This window comes from Canis lupus, chromosome 14 (genome assembly GCF_048164855.1).
Source record: "Canis lupus baileyi chromosome 14, mCanLup2.hap1, whole genome shotgun sequence".
Classification (NCBI taxonomy): domain Eukaryota; kingdom Metazoa; phylum Chordata; class Mammalia; order Carnivora; family Canidae; genus Canis; species Canis lupus.
This window is the reverse complement of record NC_132851.1, coordinates 27,070,908-27,091,265: the sequence shown is the minus strand read 5'-3', so window position 1 is coordinate 27,091,265 and position 20,358 is coordinate 27,070,908. Positions and strand designations below refer to the sequence as shown.

At 44.7% G+C, this 20,358-nt stretch overlaps 1 long non-coding RNA gene across 1 annotated transcript; it reads right to left on the bottom strand.

The window, feature by feature from the left end:
• Window positions 1-623: 623 nt before the first annotated feature.
• Window positions 624-4,096, bottom strand: LOC140603406 (uncharacterized). Its single transcript, XR_012006387.1, has 2 exons — window positions 3,762-4,096; window positions 624-1,290 (listed from the first exon to the last, which is right to left on the bottom strand). It is a non-coding gene; the product is annotated as an uncharacterized lncRNA (long non-coding RNA).
• Window positions 4,097-20,358: the final 16,262 nt, after the last annotated feature.

Genomic DNA, 20,358 nt, shown 5'->3' with positions numbered 1-20,358 from the left:
CGCGCGGCAGGGGACCCTCCCCCGCCCACTTTCTGCACCCGCATCCCACCCCCACGCCTCTCCCTCGGAGTTCCCAATTCCGCAGCCAGGTTTCAGAAAAGACACAAATCCTCTTTGCGCCCCGTGGCGCCGGTTTGCACCAGTCTGGGGTTCCCAGGTTTAGGGGAAATCAGAGGCGCTAGACGAGAGAATTTTGGGGAGGGGGTGCAAGCCTCGGGGCTGGAGTCTCCAGGAAGGGTGGGAGGAAGAGGCGAGCTTGAGGACCCGGCCCTGGGAGTTTGCAGAGATCCTGGGGAAGAAGAGACCGTTAACTCTTTCCTTCTCTGGTAAACCGGGACATTTACTTCCTCTCCGGGTCTTCTTTCCACTTTATCATTGGAATCCAGATCATGCACACAAAAAGAATTGCATCGATTCTGATCAAACTAGAGGAGCCAAATGTGACTTCCGTGCCTTTTTTTTTTTTTTTTTCCTGGCGGGGTCTTGTTACCCATTAAACATTGGCCAAATTTCAAGCACTAATTCCTTAGTTCACTAATTTTTTTTTCTCAACACCATAGTGAAAGTGCTTATGTATAATCCGCGTACATCTATATACATTTCTTGTACACATCATCCCAAAATGTTGCTCAACACGACGTACGATTTATTCGCTCCCTACGTGAATCTATATTTAATATAGAATGCATATTCCCTCGGGATTTGCTCTTACGCATTACACTGGGGCATTAAAAACAAAGGCAATCTTCCCAACCTTGGTCCCTCACCCCAACGCATTTTAAGTAAACTTTTCCTCTCCGCACCCCCCCAACCCCCCAATCCCAAACAGAAGAAAATTCGGGGAGAGGGGTGGGTACGAGGGCTTGCATAGCGTGTTTGAGATAAATTATTACCCGTTGAGTTTGCAGCTCAGCGTTCAATTGTTAAATGAGTAGTAACTTCCTCCAAATCAAGCGCACAGCGCAGTTCGGCTCTAAGGGCTGCAAATTACTCCGGCCTCCAGGCCTCTGCCGCAAATGCGGAGAGCGGCCAATCCCTAGTCAAGGTTTTGCTGCAAAGCGTCTTTCCCTCCCGCCCCCTCCCCGGGCTGCACCCGCTCTGGTGTTTGCGAAAGTAAAGTAAGTGTGCCCTCTACTGGCAGCCGAGATCGCCGCGTCCGGATGCCAAGGAAGGAGGGAGGTTGGTGGGGGCTGGGGCGTCCGGAGCGCAGGGTTTCCTGCAGGGCGAAGGATGGGGCGGGTCCTTAAAACGAGTTTCCAGCTCCCTCCTTTACCGACTCCTTCGGGCTGGCTGCAAAGGAGAGGAAGGAAGAGAAATTGCTGGAAAGAAAAGTGGCTGGGAGGCGGCTATTGGACCGCATAGGCAGGGGTGAAAACCATTCCATCAACACTTATTAACAATGAATATCACCCTATGGAGAACTGATGCTATTTATAGAAAACACGGAATAATTAACAAGTAAAGACACGAACACTGTGAAGGAGCAAAACAAGCTTTAGTCCGCACGTCTTAGGAACCCATCATCTCCTAACCGTCAAGTTGTAGAGCAGGACCTTGGATTCATATGGGGGGTGGGGGTTGGGGGAGGAGAGGAGGCGAGGCACAGTGGAAGGGGAGGGGTATTTGTGTTTTGTTATTATTAAAAAGATTCCCCCCTCTACCCCCTGAAAACAGGGCTGGTGAACAATAGCTAGATATTCTGATAGTGACCCAGGGGTAGGGCATTTGAGATTCTACTGGAAAACAGTGTTCAAAAGTTTTCATACTGAAGCAACTGGTAAGTAAATGTGAAGGGAATTTACATTGCATGTTTAGCGGGAGTGAATATTTCAGGTAGTCTCTTTATATTGAGAAGGATGCTTGGCAGTGTCTGATCACCTAGTGTATCCTCAGGAAATTTGGCAACAGGAGATCCTTCCTGCAAGAGGCCTCTTAGGGTGGTTTCCCAGGAATCTGGCACTTTGGGCTTTGCTCTGCTGGAGGCTAACTGACTACACTCCCCAGGACACACAAAAACAAAAACAACAAAACCCCAAACCACCCAACCTAATCAAACAACAACAGCAAAAGTAGGTTTAGCTTGACCTAAAGGATAGTTTTTGAAAGCTATGAAAGATGGCAGATATGCCCTGTCTTACTGTCTGACTACTGAATTATGCCAGCCTGGTGTGGAACTGTTGAGGATGTGTGAACCCCAGGCAGATAGGCTGTTTGTGGGTTCAGGACTCAACATCACTCTCCCCCAGGCTGGTGACATCACCTCGGGTGTTACTTTCAAGTAACAGCTTGGAGTTGTTTTGTGCCTCCAAACCGAGTAGGGGCCATCCCGTTTTATAGCCAAGGAAACAGAAAATCGAATCTCCACCAGGTTAAGGGACTTCATTGTCTTTTAGTAATTCTCAAGAATCACTTGACCTAGAGTAGACATTTGCTGGGTGGAACATGGCTGGGGAGATTAAAATGAATGCATATCTTTGCAGATGACCAAAGGGGTGTGCGCTCATTGTGAAAGAAAAATTGCAAAATAGAAAATAAATATAAAAAAGAAAATAAATAAAACAAAAAATAAAAATAAGGGAGTAAGAGAACAGAACGAGTTTGTAATCCTGGTCACCCAGAGATAGCTGTTGAGATTTATATTTTTAAGGGCACTTGTTTAAGGGACAACTTTGGTCTTTCTACTTCCTTTTGGAAGTCGGTTGAAGGTGTCTGTTGACCGGGCACCCCTGGTTTGCTGGTCTAGGGACACTCTAAGGCTGTGTCTCTCCTTTTTTAGGGTGTTGTTGGGGTTTCAAGAAGAGGCGGGTCTCCAGAAGGGCAGCTCTGTTGTCCCCCCACCGCCTCCCCGCCCCGGGTTGGGACTCCAGGTAAACAGTCCAGTGAGATTGCCTCCTGGGAGAGAACACTGTGTCACTGCAGGGAACATTCTTCCCTCCAGGACGGTACACATAAGAATCATTAATTCTCACAAACAAATATTCTCACGATGACTTTGTCAGTGCCGCTTTTAGGCTTAGGGAAAAAAGAAAGGTGTGCAGAAAGAATGAGCAATTTGATCCAACTTTCTCCCCTCTTTCAAGAGATACAGAATGTGTGACTTACAAAACACCAGTGCCCACCTCTCCTCTTCTTTGAATATATCTTCCCCTACCCGTCAAAAAGTTTCCTACCAAGTGAGTTGATCTTTGACAGTTAAGAGCAGTGACTAATACAGATAGAAACTGGACCCCGGTGGTCCAACCAGCTCCAACTCGGGGGTGAGACAGAAAACCCCCCAGGAAGGCTGGGTTGTAATTTCAAAACCCCTCGAAGTCATGTGGGACCTGTCAAGGAGGGAGCAGAGAAGGGGGGGAAATGATCAATCTGTATCTCCTGCAGAAAGATCATTTTGAAAGAAGGGCCATGAGATTCAAAACCAAGGCGGCCAGAGAATGTTAAAGGATGGGAAAGCCTCACCAGTATTTCCTGTGCCAACCATGTGTCCCAGTGAGAGGAACACTGGGAAGCTCTTCAGCAGACGAGCAGACGAAATCTGGCCAATCATTCATTCGTAGGAATGATAAAAAAAAAAAGGCAGTGAAGAAAATCTTGGTGCATTTTTAAAAATGCATGTTTTTAAAATGTTGTCTCCCTCGCCCCACCCCTATGCTGCAGGACTTAAAGCGACCGAGAAGAGGAAAAAGAAAATAGATGATTTTAACTTAAAACCCTAGAGGCTGCATTCCCTGTGTCACATTGAGTATATTTGGTTGCTCTCTTACCTACTGACTTCAGATCCTGGCGGAGGGTCTTGGGCTGGACCCAGTAAACCTGAGTCTCCTCTCCAGCTTGGCTTTCTTTTATTCCTGGTCCTCCGAGAGCTTGCCTCCCTTTGTCAGGCTGCTGGAGTAGACAAATGGTTCCTTTGTTTAGCCTCTTCAAAGGCTCGGTTTATTGTTCCGTAAGTGCCAACCCTGAGCCAATCTCAGAAGTCTCTACACTTTGTCGCTCACTTGGCCCCCCTTTGCTGTGGTCCTTTTGGGCGACATCTGGCCCCAGGATGGACCGTAACTGGGTTGGAGGTGAAGGCGATTGCAAAGGGCACTCACCCCAGGGGAGATTTTAGGTTTTTCATCTCTGACCTTCCTTTGGAAGTCAGTAGGGAATAGGAACCTGTTCCTTTTATGGGCTCATAGAGGTCCCAAACCAAGGCTTCTGGCTTTCTGCGGGTAGCTCACCTTTGATTGTCATCCATTTGAAGGAACTTTCTTGAAGGTACCTAGTAACCTCTAATCACCAAATCTCTGATCTCACCCATTTTCCTTCTCACCTTTGCTGCTCTAAAGGGAAACTGATGACTTTTGGAAATGATTACTCTTTCGATTCTCAGAAAATGATGATTCTTCACTGGAGGTGATTTTGCCCCCCAGAGGGGATATTTGGCAAGGTCTGGAGACATTTTGAGTTGTTACAGCTCAACAAGGGGATGGGCCTTACTTCTGAATGTCTACTGATGCCCAGGACAGCCCCACTACAGAAAGGTGTGGGGGCCGGTGTGTCAGGTTGAGGATCCCTGGCATGACTCCACATTGTGCTGAGGTCATTTCCACCTTGCCACCTGGTTCTTCCCTTTGCCCTTGCTGGTGCTCTTCCTCCTACATGTAGCTACATGTAGCTGCTGGAATCATCTTGCCTGGACTCCTAATAGTTTCTAGCCTAACACTCTATTTATCTTTGCACGCGACTTATTCTTTTCTGCATTTGAAAGTCTTCAGTGGCTTTCCATGGCCCCAAACGGGGCTCCACATCGTGGGCTTGGCATTCCAGGCTCTCCTGCACCTGCTCCCACCTTCTCTTACCCTTCTTCCCACCAACCCTGCACCGCAGAGAAACAGTTATTTATAGTCATTCTGAATGACAGGCAAGTGCCACCTCAACACCTTTGTTCAGTTTTTCCAGCCTTACTGCCTCTTTTTGATTTTTCTAAGAATGACCTTTCCTTGAGGACCCAGAGAAAGCTCTGTATTCTCTGTGGCGTCTCCCCTTACTACCCCAGCCTATGACCATCTTACAGAATCATCAAAGTTTGGAGCTGGAAGCAGTTTTGGAGAATATCTAGTTAAGTTGTTTGGAAATGCAGAAGTTTGTTCTCAGAGTGGGATGAAGGGGATGCCTGGCTAAAAGGGGCTCAATGTGGCCTTTTTTAAAATCAGAGAAAGGCCATTTTTTTCTCCTCTATGAGGGTACAAATGTTACCAGTTGGGAATCAAATCTGGCCCAAAGTGAGTGATCAGTTAATCCTTTTATTTTATTTTTTAAAAATTTTTTATTTGTTCATGAGAGACACAGAGATTGAGGCAGAGGCAAAGGCACAGGAAGAAGCAGGCTCCCCGTGGGGAGCCTGATGAGGGACTTGATCCCAGACCCCGGGATGATGACCTGAGCCAGAGGGAGATGCTCAACCACTGAGCCATCCAGGCGTCCCAGTTAATCCTTTTATTTTATTATTTTATTTTATTTTATTTTATTTTATTTTTCCAGTTAATCCTTTTAGAGAGAATGGATGCACACTCACGTGTCACTGGGTAAGAAATCTACCAAGTAGACTTTTTCAATTACTTTTTTGCTATACAAGAATCTAGTATCTGAGCAGAGGCTGGGGAATCAGCTTGCCTGGGGGCCTATTCTGTGCACTTGCTGAATCTGACAAGTCACATGACCTCCCCAAACCTCATTCTGCTCATCTGTAAAATGGGACTACCCTAACCATAGCACCTATCTTATTGGAAATGCTGTAAGAACTGAACGAGCTAGTGCATGGAGTACAGAGCCTTGTGCCTGGTCTGTACTTGGTGAATTTTAACAGTTGTTAGTATGGATCCTTGTCTTAGCAGAGAATTATTTATTGAGCCATTTTAAGTTTAATGCATCACTATTTCATGGTGCTCCACAGACTGCATAACATCTATATCCTCTATGACTTCATCAGGCATGAAAAATGGCAGACTAATATCAGTTTATCTTTGGACGGAGGAGAAAGTGAGGTCTGGCATCACAAAGAGATTATGATGTTTGGTGACTAATTCCTAACCCACCTGTCTCCCGTCTCCAGGTCCTACAGGACTGCTAGTCCAAGCGTGTGCCATTTTATGGACCTGTTCATCTGGAAAGAGCAAAATTCTGGAAGCTCTGGAAGGCAGAATTATGCATTGTTCCTATTTAATACAAACCAAGGCATTGTGTTAGCCGTTCCCTCCTTCGACTGAATTCCTCTACAGTCCAGGGCCTGACCACCAGGGACTAGTCCTGGGACACCCAGAGCACAAAGGAGTATCTGGGTCCCTGGCTCACTAAGGCTTGTGCTGAGATCTGCATCTGCTTTCATACCCTGGTGAGCTGGACTGAACACTGGAAAAACTTTTCCTTCAAAGCATAGAGCAGCATCCAGGTTTAGAAATTCTGACTTCTAGCCCACGTTTCTCCCTATCAGATTTTAGTTTAAGGGTTGCTAACTCCAATGCTTACAGGGGCCGAGAGGGGAATGTAAATTAGGAACACAATAGGGAGTGGTGGGGACTGTGCCAAACTGCCCAACATCTGCCTGTGTGAGGCTGGCAGCTGCTTTTCAACCCTGCTTTTCAACCTTATGGTCAACCCTGTCAGTATGGGTCTTCTACTTTCCCAGGGAAGGTGGAAATGCAGGTTTTAAAATGTTGGCAACTAATTTTAAGAATTCTATGTAGAAACAAAACGTGTCTCTGAGCTAGATTCAGCCTTCCGGCTGCCAGTCTGAGATCTTTGCTTTTAAGTTTTAGTAATCCAGCTGATAATCCAGCTGATGTGTCCTCTTCTAGGAGCTTTTTCTGATGATTTCTCCCTCCCCTTGATGGTCTTAACCATCTCCTTATTCTTTCATGATAGGGAATTAACAGTTTGTTGCTTTGGTGGGTTTTCATGTCTGACTCCTTGACCAGAACCTTCTGGGGTCAGGACAGATTGTGCCTTGTTCACATTTGTATCTGCTAAGAAAGCCAATATGTTGCACTACTGGGGGGCTGCCATTCACAGAGCATGTGGTCTACAGGGTCTATCTAGCATAGTGCCTGGTGCGTGATAGGCCCTCTGCAAACAGAAGGAGCTTCCAAGGGGAAGCCTACCCAGTCCAACCCAGTTTTATTCCAAAGAGAGAGAAAAGCTTTGAGAGTTCCTCCTCTCTTCATTTCTGCTGACAGACACACCTTGTATGCATGTGACCTGTGAGATCCCGAGATGGTTGGAGGGAGGGGAATGAGGACAGGAGCCAGCCCAGATAAGTAGATTGGACTCACTAACCAGAACACAAAAGCAATACAATAAAAACCAAACCAATGTTCACAACAGCTTTAAATACCACCCCTTGTAAGGTCTCTTTCCTCCCAATTTTACAAACCCACCCAGAGGAAAATCCTACCAGAATTGAAGAAAGGAGGGAGGTATGGAAACATGGCTATAAGTGCCAGGCCAGGAGAAGCCCATGGTGTCAGAGTGTCCCTATGGAAAGTGATGATCCTTTACAGGGTCATAACATCAACGTAGCCGGCAGTGATCAACATTTTTCACAGAGGTGGGCCAGCACAGAAAATAGCAAGGCCACTGAAGAATATTACTAAGTATGGCTTCACGAATCCTCTCTTTCCTTCAGTTTCTCTGTGCCTCTGTGTATGGACTTGGTCACGCTGCACGCTGCATCATCTCTAGCTGTGAGTTAACAATGTTAGCCAGCCACTGTGAGCGCTCCTTAAATCTCCGCAGTAACACTATGAGGTGTAGATTGGTATTCCGTTTTATAGATGGGAAAAGGGAGGTGTTACAAAGACTTGCTCAGATTCACACAGAAAGTGGTAGAGATGGGATCCAGCGCCAAGTCCTTCTGATTCCACAGCATCAGCCGAATCTGCTTTGCTATCAGGTTCAGGAGACACTGGGACCAGGCACTTGTTATTTCTCGGCGGCGGCTGCTGCTGCTGCTGAACAGGGCAAGTTTCCTGTGGGAAATGCTGGAGGAGTCAAATAGAGCACTTTACCTCTTACTGCTACCCCTTCCCTGGCGCATAATGGCAAAGACATTTGAGGGTCAGAGAGAACATGAGTGTCAGGACAATGAAGGCATATAAATGGACGAGTCCTTGCCCTCCAAAGAGCTTGGTAAAGTGCACACACACACACACACACTCTCTCTCTGCCTCAAAAATTCTGTAAGGCAGGTTAGCAACATTTTTGCTTGTGCAGCAGACTTTTGCGTTGGTGAGGGGATGAGGGCAGAGGAAGGGCAGTGGTGATGCACAGGAGAGAGAACGCAGCCTGGCAATCCTCTAAGCCCTGGAAGGCCTATGCGTCCCTGTTAGTTTAGGTTCAAACTCTGTCACTGACTTTGGATGCGGGGCCTTGGAACAATTGCTTCCCCAAAATGAGCCTAGGTTTCTCCAGTTTCTGTAGAAAGTGGTGATAACCGCCCCTTAGGATTATCCTGAAGGTTCAATGGGATCGGGCACCCTCAGAAATGATAGCTGCTCTGTTGTTAAGATGAGCAGTATTTTTTCTCAGAGCTTCCCATTTCTTCATTTTCTCAGATTGCGATGCTATGGACTACCTCAGGGCCTTGTTCAAGGGATGGGTGAGAGAACGCGTGTGAAGTTCCAAGCTGTGTGCCTTAGCTGGCGTCTTGGCGGGCATGTAGGTGTGGTAAGCCTTATGAGTGGGGGTGAAGCCCAGGCTGGTGCCTCTGCTCCTGTAACCAGGTGGTCGCTGCACCCAGCTGCCAGTCTATGATGTGAAGCGATGTAAAGCCAGTCTACAGGGCTCCTCCCTGTGCCCCTCGGTCCATACGTACCAGGAACCTCCGTGCCTTTGGCAATCCTTGCCTGCTGTCTACGGCCCATCTTGGAATTATCACCCTCGCTCTGTCTCTGCAGGGAGGGGTGGGGGGAAGGGAGCAGACGTTGGATACTGGCCAGGAAACTTCACAGGCCCAACAAAGAATTTCTTAAAAGGGTTGATTTGGTAAGAGACAGAGGGGAATTCCGTGAATAAATAATAATTTATGCAAGGAATGCCATCTGCTTCCCTGTTAAAGCATTAGTGCATAATCACAGGCTCATTTCCCTTCCCTTCCATGCCCTTTACCTTTCAACCCCTTAAATAATCATATTGACACCTCTCCAGCTGACTGGGTGGGAGGAGAGGCATGGGGTGCCCAGCTTGGATGCTGGCTATAGACAGTTTGCCATAAAACTGAAATAATTAATTTTAATGCATTAGGGGATTAAACACTACATAAGAACATATTGAAGTTCTGGCCAGTATATCTGAATGTTGCGCTGGAAATTAATAAAAACTGGCTTCACTGGAGACATTCAATGGTAAATTAAATTTGGTCTTGGAACAAAGACCCTGTTATAGGGTTCCCTAATTAGATTAGGAATCAAAACTGGTGTGCCCCAAGCCCTCTCCATGCCATCCTACCCTTACTCTGGCATCTATGAGAAAGTTTTGGAACTCTGGATGTATGTATGAATTCTTCTGTCTCTCTTTGCAACATCAGTGAATTCTGGTGGAGGTGGTGAGGTGGAGGCTCAGGGATCATTTTGGGAATCATGCTAACGTGCTTCGAGCAGAGAGAGCAAACCGGCTTGAGGACCAACACGTGCCTGCTGATATGTTGGCTCAGATGCAGATTTTGACCTTCTCCACATTTATGACATTTTAAAATAGGTGCCAACACTCAAAAGTCAATAGATTTCACATAAAAGTCTGAATTTCTGCTTCCCTTGAGAAGCCGGCCTTGCTAATCTCGAGCTTGCCTTCTCACGTGGAACATCACTGCTTCAGAAGAGCCTTGAGCTTTGCAGCTTCAGTTTCTCCCACTCCTGAGGCTGAGCCCATTCAGTTTACTCACAGCCCCTCTCTGGCTCCTGCTGGGCCTCGCCAGCCTTTGAGTGTGTCACCTCGGATTTGGAAAGTTTCCTGGTCTATCTATAGCTCTGATTACAGGGAAATATTTCATCTTTAAAAAGGAGGTATGTAAGGAACATTTAGTGAATAATAAGGATACTAGCTAATTAGGAAGCACACACACTATGTGCCCATATGCCTTGTCCCTATTTTTTGATGTTTTTTGATTGAAATAAAATTCACATACCATACTATTTATTTATTTTTTAAAGATTTTATTTGTTTATTCATGAGAGACACACAGAGAGGGGCAGAGACATAGGCAGAGGGAGAAGCAGGCTCCTTGTCGGGGGGCCTGATGCGGGACTTGATCTCAGGATCCGGGATCTTGACCTGAGCCCGAGGCAGATGCTCAACCACTGAGCCACCCACGTGCCCCTATTTAGTTATTTTTTGAGGGGGGGGCATGTGGGTCGGGAGTGACAGAGGGAGACGGAGAGAGAGAATCTCAAGCAGGCTCCACACCCAGCACAGAGCCCAACATGGGGCTCAGTCTCACTACCCTGAGATCATGACCTGAGCCAAAACCAAGAGTCAGTCGCTTAACTGATGGAGCCGCTCAGGAACTCTCACATACCATATATTTAAAGTACACTGTCCAGTGGCTTTTCAGATATGTGCACCCAACGGTTGCAACTATTACTGTAAATAGTTGTGCAACTATCACTGTAAATCACTTAAGAACAACTAATTATTTTAAAAAGATTTTATTTATTTGACAGAGAGCATGCACACGTTGGAGGAGGGGGAGCAGCAGAGGGAGAGGGAGAAGCAGACTCCCTGCTAAGCAGGGAGCCCAAACATGGAGCTTGATCCCAGGACCCAGGGACCATGACTTGGCTGAGGACAGATGCCCAAACTACTGAGCCACCCAGGTGCCCCAAGAATAATTTTTACAAAAGAGGTATTTGTTTATTTGAGACAGAGAGAGCACATGCAAGCAGGGAGGACGTGCAAGCAGGGAAGAGAAGCAAGGGGGGAGAGAATTGCCAAGCAGACTCCCTGCTGAGCTCGGAGCCTGACACAGGGCTCGATCTCAGGACCCTGGGATCATGACCTTAGCTGAAACCAAAAGTTGGATGCTTCACTGACTGAGCCACCCAGGTGCCCCAGCGTTTGGAGCATTTCCATTACTTCGGAAGAAACCCTGTACCTCTTGGCAGTTACTCGTTATCTCCCCTCAGCACCCAGCCCTAGGCAACCACTACTCTACTTTCCGCCTCTCTGGATTTGTTTATTTTGGCCACCTCATATCAGTGGAATCACACAATATCTGGCCCTGTGTGACAGCCCCTTTCACTTAGCATATTGTGTTCAAGGGTCATTTATGCAGCATGTAGCAGTACCCTATTTTTTTATTGCTGGGTAACATGCCAGTGTATGACTCTATCACATTTTATTTATATCTTTATTTGTGGAGGGACATTTGGGTTATTTCCACATTCTACCATTATAACTAAGGCTGTTATGACCATTCCTGTGCAAATTTTTTTGTGTGGATGTATGTTTTAATTTCTTTTGGGTAGATGTATATATACACACAGGTGTACACGTGTGAGAATGTATATGTGAGAATGGGAACGTTGGATCACATGATGACTCTATGTTTAACCATCCAAGGAACTTCCAAAGTGGCAGCACCATGTTATATCCCCGTCAGTTGTGCATGAGTTTGCAGTTTCCCCACAGTCTCACCAACACCTGTTCTTATCCATATTTTTTTATTATAGTCCTGCTAGGGGTGTGAAGAAGTATCTTATTGTGGTTTTGTTTTGTGTTTTCCTGATGGCTAATCATATCAAGGATCTTTTCATGTGCATGTTGGCCATTTGCCAGCCCTGGTGTAAGTGCTTACATGCAGTAATTCTTTGTGCTGCAACAACCTTGACAGATAAGTATGATTATTACCATGCCTCCCTAACATGTGCGAAGCTCTGCCATTCAGTTGCAAGCTTTATTTTCAGAGGATGAAATTAAACCTTATTATATACAAGGGACTTTTAATTCCTGGTTCTGGATAGGAGTGTAAATCTCAAAAGAAGACCATCTGTAATTCAGTAATTCCTATTTATCATGCGTTTCTCTCTCAGGACCTTTGCACATGCTGTTCCTCTGCCTTGAGCAGTCTTTCCCTGGCTAAGTTTTGTTCATCTTCTACATTATCTGAGAGGCTTCCCTGACCCTCCATTCCAACTCTGGGCATTTGTTTACCCTCACAGTACTCTGGACTGACCATGATCATATCCATTCATTAGCATCTCTCTATTTTCCTGTCTCTCTCTTAAATAAAGGGTTTTTGGGGACTCCTGAGTGGCTCACCGGTTTAGTGCCTGCCTTTGACCCAGGGCGTGATTTTGGAGTCCCGGGATCGAGTCCCACATCGGGTTCCCTGCATGGAGCCTGCTTCTCCTTCTGCCTCTCTCTCTCTCACGAATAAATAAATAAAATCTTAAAAAAAATAAAGGGTTTTTGTTTTACACATTTCTAATTATGTTGTCTGTGTTCATTTGTATCCCACTCCTAAAAAATGTAATTCTGTATTACCAAAATCAACAGCATAATTGAAAGCATAATTTTAAGTGGCTATAAAATATTCTCTTAAGTGATTGGAAAATAAATCATTTGATCATTTCCTTTAAAAATGTTTAAATTCTTATCATTGCTTTGCTATGATAAAGACACTGATATGAACATCTTGGGGCATTAAGCTTTTATCTATAGGATTATTTCCTTAGGGTTGAGTCTCAGTGATGGGATTATTAAATCAGAAACATTTGTAAGGCCCTTGATATATATATGTATATATGGCTAAAGGCCTTGCAGAAAGATGTTACAGTGATTTAGGCTTCCCCAAATACATATGACAGTGTTAGCACTGGGTTTATTACCTTCCTAAAAAAAAAAAAAAACAAAAACAACAACTTTGCTTTAATCTGCATTTCTTTGATTAACAGTGGGGACAAATCTAATAATTACATAAACAATGGAAGCACATCTTAATTGATATGTCAATTAAAAAAATAGATACTACATTATTGGCGTGGTTTCCTGAAGGAGACCCGAAAAAAGAGTGAACAAGAGCATTTGCTGGTGAGGATAAGAGAATGAAGTGGTCCGAACAGCCTCAATAAAACTGCTGATAATGGGATTTGCAGATAAGACAGAAGGACATATGGCCGGACTATTACTCTGTGGCTCTTATTTTTTTTTTTTTGCCTTATCAGCGTAGAGGCCTGCTCTCCTGCAAATGAGCTACACCTGGCAGCGCAATAAAAAGATTTGCTCACTGCAGGTGGACAGTAAGAGCTGCCTGAGACAGCTCCTGGCATGGAGGATAGAACTAAAGCTGCAGAATGTAGTGATTGGAGGAGGCTTAGCCAACGCCAGGAGGTGAAACGTTGTCAAGCATTTTATTTTAGTTTAATTGTCCGGTGGAATATTTCATTTCTGTGTGACATCTCAACATGGAAGCCAGCTGGGAGAGAGTGGCAAAGGGAAGAACGAGGACTATTTGGTTGACCCTGTCATTCATAAAGGTCCTTGAGATGTTGGCCCTTGCCTCCAGGTGAGGTGCAAATGCTACAGGATGGAGAGATTTCTGTCTTTTGTCTTTCCGCCAAGCACTTAACACATACTAATCACTGAGTCCTCCCTGCACCCAATCAGACGGTTACCATTCTTGTTTACATCCTGCAGAGGAGGTAAGCACAGCACAAGGAAGTTAAATAATCTGTCTACAATCAAAGAGTGAGAAAGTGGTGGAGAAGAGATTCAAACCCAGGCAGTCTGAAGAGGGCAGGATAGAGACTCTGAAATTGGAGGGTACAAACTATGATTAAATGGATAGGCACTGGGAAAATGTTGTCCATTGGGGGAGATATCCAGATTTTTAAAAAAGATATACTCATTTATTTGTGTGAGAAAGAGAGACAGCATGAGTGGGAGCTGCAGAGAGAGAGAGAGAGAGAGAGAGAATATCAAGCAGATTCCCTGCTGACCACAGAGCCTGATGTGGGGTTTGATCCCAGGACCCTAAGATCACAACCTGAGCTGAAGGTAGACGCTTAACCCACTGAGCCATGCAGGTGCCCCGGGGGGTAGATACCTTGACTTTTTATATATGCATTTTTAAAAGATTTTATGTATTTATTCATGAGAGAGACAGAGAGAGAGAGAGTGGCAGAGACACAGGCAGAGGGAGAAGCAAGTTCCATACAGGGAACCTGACATGGGACTCCATCCTGGGTCTCCAGGATCATGCTCTGGGCTGAAGGCGGCGCTAAACCGCTGAGCCACCCGGGCTGCCCTTTATATGCATTTTAAAGATTTTATTTATTTGGCAGAGAGAGAGCATAAGTAGGGAGATCGGCAGGCAGAGGGAGAGGAAGAATCAAGCTCCCCGCTGAGCATTGGGTTCCTCAGTCAGAGGGGAACCTGCCTAATGTGGGGGCTCAATCCCAGGACCTGGGACCATGACCAGAGACAAAGGCAGACGCTTAGCTGACTGAGCCACCCAGGTGCCCCAATATTCTGACTTTTAAAAAAAACCTTGAATTTTCATTGAAAATGTGATTAGCCAACCTTGGCTTCCGGACATGAAATCGAGCAGTTGAAGAAAGCAGAAGACATGGATGTCAGGGAAGGTCCGTAGAACCTCATGTGGGTATTTGAGGGTCAGAACCTGAAGAAATAAATGTAACATTCCTATTAATGGTCCATTGACTTGTTTGTTCCCACATTTGTAATTGAAGCAAAAAGTCGATGGAGAACAGAGGCCCTTAGGTTCAGATCCTGCTGTCCATGCTCCATAAATCCAGATAGCTCTCTGAGCCTCAGTCCTCTAATCTTTAAAATGGGCAATAATGACACCAACTTCACCAGGTTCTTGGAGAGAAGAAACGAGACCATGCATACAATCTGCGTCTTTTGCCTGGCACATCACAAGTGCTCAATAAATGCTCACTGTTGATGTGCGGTTATTCTCTCTTTCAGCAAGTGTTTGCTTAGCCTCACTTGTACTCGATTGGGTTAGTGGAAATGTCTTGGATGACGCAGGAAGGGGATAAGACAAAGTCCTGAGGCCAAAGGTTTTAGCTACAAAAGTCCCTTCCCTTGAAGTGTGTTGATGAGTAAGAGTGGTTGAGCGAGAGGACTTCATAACTGATCCAAGCATAGAGATGGATCAGGACAAAGAGAGTGGACACATGGTCCACCAAGAAAACAGACTGAGAAGCACCCAGAAGTGAAGCCTTCTTTTTTTTCTTTTAAGATCTTATTTACTTATTTGAGAGAGAGAGAGCCCACACACACAAGGAGGGGGAGGGGCAGAGGTAGCGGGAGAAGGTGACTCTCCGCTGAGCAAGGATCCCAGGACCCTGGGATCATAACCTGAGACATAACCCAAGACAGCTGCTTAACCACCTGACCATCCAGGCACCCAGAAGTGAGGCCTTCTTGACAGGGGCTGTGGGCTGTGCTCCTTTTAGCTGCCTAGGATGAGCAAAATAAAAAAAAGGGGAAAAATTAGAGCTCCTCCATTACTTAGGGTCAAAATAAGCATGGGATGAGCACTGGGTGTTATTCTATATGTTGACAAATTGAACACCAATAAAAAATAAATTTATATAAAAAAAAGCATCTGTAGGGTGTATGGTAGAGCCTGCAAATCTTTTTTTTTAAAAAATAAATTTATTTTTTATTGGTGTTCAATTTACCAACATACAGAATAACAGCCAGTGCTCATCCTGTCAAGTGCCCCCCCCGTGCCTGTCACCCAGTCACCCCCACCCCCGCCCTCCTCCCCTTCCACCACCCCTAGTTCTTTTCCCAGAGTTAGGAGTCTTTATGTTCTGTCTACCTTTCTGATATTTCCCACACATTTCTTCTCCCTTCCCTTATATTTCCTTTCACTATTATTTATATTCCCCAAATGAATGAGAACATACACTGTTTGTCCTTCTCCGATTGACTCACTTCACTCAGCATAATACCCTCCAGTTCCATCCACGTTGAAGCAAATGGTGGGTATTTGTCGTTTCTAATGGCTGAGGAATATTCCATTGTATACATAAACCACATCTTCTTTATCCACTCATCTTTCGATGGACACCGAGAACCTGCAACTCTTGATTTTGGGGTTGTAAATTCAAGCCCCACATTGGTAGAGATTACTTAAAACAAAACAAAACAAAACAAAAAAACAAAACCCAAAACCAAAATAGAGATCTCTGTCATAGAAAGCAATGTTTAGACCTTGTCTCTGGAAAATCAGCTAAAGCTGAGTTGAATGAGTTGGAAAGAATTCAGGCCATAAGATAAGGTGCCTGAATTCAGAGATTACCTGCTACGAATAGATCATCTAAATATTACATCAGAGCTCAAACAAAAGTTCTGTGTCTCTACATTGACACTTTGAATCAATTTTCTTATTAAAAAAAAAAAAAAAAGAAAAAGAGTAGAATGGGGACCAGGGAGACAATCACAGTCCTTTGAAACTCCAAGTAAGGCATTTGATGAAGTAGCATTTTTTAAAACCTGGGCTTTGGAACTGAAATCATCACATAAGTGGCAATAATTCCCACAGCACTGGCCACATTCTAAATTCTACATCAAAAGCTTGATGCGTCACGATTTCATTTTATTAACATTTTTTAATTAAGAAATATTTTTAAAGACTTTATTTTTATTTTAAATTTATTTATTTATTTATTTATTTATTTATTTATTTATTTATTTATTTTATGATAGACATAGAGAGAGAGAGAGAGGCAGAGACACAGGAGGAGGGAGAAGCAGGCTCCATGCCGTGAGCCTGACATGGGACTCGATCCCGGGACTCCAGGATCGTGCCCTGCGCCAAAGGCAGGCACCAAACTGCTGAGCCACCCAGGGATCCCCAAGACTTTATTTTTTATTTTGGCAATTTTATGTTCACAGCATCATTGGGAGGATGGTATTTTGCATATATCCCCTGTCCCACACACGCACAGCCTCCCTCAGGATCTACGACACTCACCAGAGTACATTTTCCAGAAGGATGAACCTATATTGACACATCATGATCCCCCAACATTCACAATTTACCTGAGAGTTCACTGTTGGCATTGTAGTTTTTAGGGTTTGGACAAATGTATAATGACATGTGTCCATCATTATGGTATTATCCAGTTTTCCAATGCTCTAGAAATTGTTTCATCTATTCATCCTTTCCTTACCCCAGATCCTTGTCCAGAAACATTGATATTTTTACTGTCTTCATAGGTTTGCTTTACCCAAAATGTCATATAGTTGGAGTCATACAGCATGTAGCCTTTTCCGATTGGTGTCCTTCACTTGGTGGCATGCATGTAAGATTCCTCTGTGTCTTTTCATGGCTTGCTGGCTCATTTATGTTTTAGCCCTAAGTAATTTCCGTTGTTTGGATGGATGGAGCGCAGTCTCTCTGTCCATTTACCTACAGGGCATTTTGGTTGCTTCCCAGTTTTGGTAATTATGAAGAGAGCCTGCTATAAAAATCTTTGTGTAGGGTTTTTTTTTTTTTTTTTTTTTAGATTTTATTTATTCATGAGAGACACACAGAAAGAGAGGCAAAGACATAGGCAGAGGGAGAAGCGGGCTCCTCTCAGGGAGCCCAATGTGGGACTCAATCCCTGACCCTGGAATCACGCCCTGAGCCAAAGACAGACATTCAATAACTGAGCCACCCAGGCGTCCTTCTTTGTGTAGGCTTTTGTATGGACTTACACATTTTCAGTTGTTTTGGCTACATATCAAAGAGCACCACTGCCATGATTTGATTTGAAGTTTTTCAGCAGCTTTGTGGTATGATCATCCTTATCCACATTTCACAGATGAGAAAGCTGAGGTTCAGAATGTCATGATTTACCTAAAGACACACAATTAAGAGTCAAAGTCAGACTAGACAAGACAGTCTTTGTTGCTGATGTGATGAACTAAGAGTCAAAAGGCGGTCTTATTCTCAGTTTTTTCCAGACACTTTGGATGCTCTTGATCTGCTACCTCAGCCTCTCTTCTGTAAAACAGTTATATGCATTTTCCTGCTTCACCATTCCTTGTCAAATGCAATCCTGGCCAGAAAAACCACTTTGGATTTCTCACATTTCCAGTTAGCACTGTGGACAAGTTGCTGTGTTTCTGGGCTTCACATGTCACATCTGTGCAATTAAAAGCTTTGGATCCTTTTCCATTTCTGGAAGTGTGTGATTTTGCATCTTCACATCTCTCTGGGTTCCTCAGCAGTGAATTGGAGACATGGACTACCAGGGGGAAGGATGGGAAGCTGCAAATGCTTCTATTTGAACTTTGGGGTTGAATAATGTTGGCAATTTTAAAGTCTCATTATCTTACTCCCTAATGTTTTCCTTCTAAACAGCTGTAGTTCTTGGGAAAAGAGGGTTGGACCAACCGTGTTGGAAATAGTTCCACTGGGGAGAGTGAAGGGTATTCGGAGTTTTTAATTTAGAATCTTGGTGACCAAGTGCTGCTCACAGTTTGTCCCTGGGGCCCCCTGGTCTCAATCAAGTGTTTGGAATTGAGCCTGTTATTAAGTGGGGGCTGGGTGGTAAAGGCCAGTGGTGGGGACAATACACTGCAGTTGCCAGCATGGGTTTGGCTCTAATCTCTCTTCTCTCACACCATAGCTATGTGACACCAAGCTCTCCGTGCCTGGCTCTCCATAAAGCAAGAATGATAACACCCTCCAAAATGATGTCTTAAGGAAGAAAAGAGGGGTACCGGGGTGGTTCAGTTGGTTAAGCATCCGACTCTATTTCAGGTCAGGTCATGATCTCAGGGTCCTGAGATGGAACCCTGTGTCTGGGTCTGCCCTCACAGTGAGTCTGCTTGTCCCTCTCCTTCCCCATCTGTCCTTCTTGCACCCCGCCAAATAAATAAATAGTTTAAAAAGAAAGAAAAGAGAGGTTCAGCCTGAAGTCTGGTGCTTAGTTAGCCGTCATCCAATTCAGACTCTGCAGAGGATGGTCTGGCAAGGGACTGGAAGCTGCTCGGGTTGCTTTTTCTAGTACAGTTGTGATGTCTCACTGAGCTTGAAACTTCTTGGGTGTGAGTTGCACCTTAGTGTTTTCATTCTCCTGCAGTGAAGTGTAGGCTGGGCAGTGGAAAGGGGAGCCCAGGCACTGCCTTACATATGTCCTATCCTTATAACAATGCTCTAATGTTATTGGTCCTCTCTCCATTTATAAAGGAAGATATTGAGGTGCAGAGAGGTAAAATTTGGCAAAGACCACTGAGCTAATGAGTGGAGGAACTGGGATTCAGACTTATATCTGTGACCTTTTTCTGATACTGGGAATCCTCATGAGAGTTACTGAGGCTCGATCTCCCCACCCAAGTTCTACCTGCCAGTGGCTACCAACAAATGGCAAGAATCTGTTTCACTGAACTTCTCTGGGCCATTCAAAAACGGTTGGAAGATTCAGGAAGAATGGGATTAATGACAGCACTCCATTAATGAAAGACTGCAGAAATGGCAGGAATTCATACCTTCCCACAACATGCCTCTGCAGCCCTTCCATCAGGAGGTGATGCCTGTTTCTTCTCCCATGAGTCTGGGCTGGTTTGGTGACCTGCTTTGGCCATTAAAATGAGGCAGAGTTAATGGCATCTCCTTTCCAAGACTAGGTCTCAAAAAGCTTTGTGTACTTTTTTTTTACTCTTTCTTAGAAACCTGCCCAGCTGCCATGAAGACAAACAGGCTGAAATGCTGGAGCATGAGATATGAGGTGGAGTAGAGTCAATGTGCCCCAGCCCAGAGCTAGCCATATCCTAGAGGCAGAACTACAGTTGATAATGGATGCATGCAAGAGTCCAGCCCAGACTAGAACCACCTAGCAAAATCAAGCCCATACCTCCTACTCCACATGGTTATGAGCTAAATGTATGGCACTCCATTTGCGGGGAAGAATTTAAAGTTTGTAAAAGAGTTGGAAAGACAGTATGTCCACTACCCAGTTTCAATTTTCTTCAATGTCATCATCTTATATGATTGTGGTGCAAGTTTCTTTGTCAAAACTAATAAACCAACATTGGTATATTACTCTGAGCTAACCTGAAGGTATTATTTGGAATAATGTCCTTTTTCTATTCCAGGATCCAGTCCAAGATGCCACAGTGCATTTAGCAATTGTCTTTCCTTAGTGTCCTCTGATCTGTGAGGGCTTCTCAGTCTTCCTTGTTTTCATGACTTTGACAGCTTTAGGATCACTGGCTAGGTATTTTGTAGCATGTCCTTTAACTTGGGTTTGTCTGACTTTTTTCATGATTAGACTGAATTTTTCACATCTGGGACAAAAATACCGCAGATGTGAAGTGAAGTGTCCTTCTTATCACATCATATCAGGGGGTATGTGA